This window comes from Sinocyclocheilus anshuiensis, unplaced genomic scaffold (genome assembly GCF_001515605.1).
Source record: "Sinocyclocheilus anshuiensis isolate Anshui unplaced genomic scaffold, SAMN03320099.WGS_v1.1 scaffold366, whole genome shotgun sequence".
Lineage (NCBI taxonomy): Eukaryota > Metazoa > Chordata > Actinopteri > Cypriniformes > Cyprinidae > Sinocyclocheilus > Sinocyclocheilus anshuiensis.
In genome coordinates this window covers 320108-322219 of record NW_015547673.1, presented here as the reverse complement: position 1 = coordinate 322219, position 2112 = coordinate 320108, and the positions used below count along the sequence as shown (strand labels likewise).

The 2112-nt window shown below is 39.2% G+C and overlaps 1 pseudogene; it reads left to right on the top strand.

The window, feature by feature from the left end:
* The window catches only part of LOC107702852 (RNA-binding protein 39-like), a 14172-nt pseudogene that overhangs the window by 7857 nt on the left and 4203 nt on the right, over positions 1–2112 (top strand).

Here is a 2112-nt window from a genome sequence, read left to right as displayed (position 1 = left end):
ATCTTAAGACACAAAATTTGTTTAATATTTTATGCAACACAGTAGGAAAAAAAGTGTCAGAGAAATGTACACAAGTTGTATTTCTTATTTTTATTCGTCTTGTCAGGATACAATTCGTTTAACATTGACAACACAATAGAGAAAAAAGTGTCGAAGAGAGAAAAAAAAATAAAAATGTAAGTTGTACAAAAATAGCCTGTTCTGTCTGAGGGCCATATATTTACCACAGGTACAGCCTGCTCTGAGCATCGTTATGCACATGCTGCGTATAGACCTCTCAAATAAAACGCGCAACATTTAAAGCATGCGTGCATAACAGTCCTGAGCGCAAGCTGTACTGGTGGTCAATAAGAATAAAGCGCAGATATGCTGTTCTAAATGGATGTCGGGAACGGGATATTGTTAGACTGCCATATTGTTAGACTGCCCGCTCCCGTTCAAACTACACCAGAGTAGCCGACCGCTACTGCGTTTTATTCAGGAATTTAATCCCGCGGTGCAAAAAAATCGGTCGGGTCCCGCGGGAGAGCCGTGGGAATGCAGACCTCTACCTGGTTGTGATTAACTTTTTGGTTTCTTTTTCTGTTTTCTCTCCATTTACTGATGTTAAATAAAAGTTCAAACACATGAGAGCTTTTGTATCCATTTTTTTAAGGTCCGTGACGTAAGGATGATCTCGGATAGAAACTCTCGGAGGTCAAAGGGCATTGCCTACATTGAGTTTGTGGAGGCGACATCAGTACCGTTGGCAATCGGCCTGACAGGGCAGAGGGTTCTGGGAGTGCCTATAATAGTCCAGGTTTCACAGGTTAGAGCATCAACAAACCGCAAATCCAATGTCTGCTTCCTAATCCAATGCATGTGAATCAGTTTGTCGAATTGTTGCATATTTCAGGCTGAGAAGAACAGGGCAGCAGCCATGGCCAGCATGCTCCAGAGAGGTGGTGCAGGGCCCATGCGGCTGTACGTGGGCTCCCTGCACTTCAATATAACTGAGGACATGCTCAGGGGCATTTTTGAGCCATTCGGAAAGGTGTGGCTGGCATTTGAAATGGTTTAGCATGCATAAATAAGCTGCGGCTAAACCAGAGTTAAAACTAATGTGGAGTGAATCTTCTTTTTAATGTGAGTTTCTTTCCTCATTTCAGATTGAGGGCATTCAGCTAATGATGGACAGTGAGACTGGCAGGTCGAAAGGATATGGCTTCATATCAGTGAGTTCATCAAAAAGCTAATTTAATTTTCAATTTAATTTTTCTTCTTCTTTTTTTTTTAAGATCCAGGTTTGCTGTACTTAATTATAGGGCTGTACAATTTGGACAAAAAGTTTGTGATTATCAATATAATAGTAGTAACTGTTGTAATTTTTATTAAACAAAATAGGAATTGTTACTTTTGTAATATTTTACTGTAAAATAAAAGTCTAGTATTTAAGAAAAAATATAATTTTATTTTACAGTTCAACTGTAATTTTAAAGTACTAATATTGTCTTGTATTGTACCTTCAATTCTAATATAATTTCTTCCTTTTCAAAACTAAATCAACAAGCTTTTATTTTGGCTGAAAAATGTTTGTTTATATATATTTTTTTAATAAACCACAGCCTTTGCGATTTGATGTTTTCTAAATGACCCACTTTTGCAGCTTTTTTCATCATGTTGTGACTCAACTATATCTGCATAATGTAAAACTTCATTTCAAACAGACAAGGACAGTTCTATTTTGCCATTGCATCATAAATCTGATGCTGATTAACTGTCTGTTTGTGCAGTTTGCAGATGCAGAATGTGCTAAAAAAGCCCTGGAGCAGCTAAATGGTTTCGAGCTTGCAGGACGGCCAATGAAGGTGGGTCATGTTACCGAGCGTTCGGATGCCTCCTCTGCAAGCTCCTTCTTGGACAATGATGAACTGGAGAGAACTGGCATTGACTTGGGCACGACGGGTCGACTTCAGCTGATGGCAAGACTGGCAGAAGGTACAGATTGAACGCTGCTGTCTCTCAGATGTGCCAATGACTGATTCAAACTACTTGTGTATTTGTCGTTCCATATGATATCGCATTGTTGTGAACTCATTTATACGTGTCTCTGGGATGTTTTAGGTACAGGAC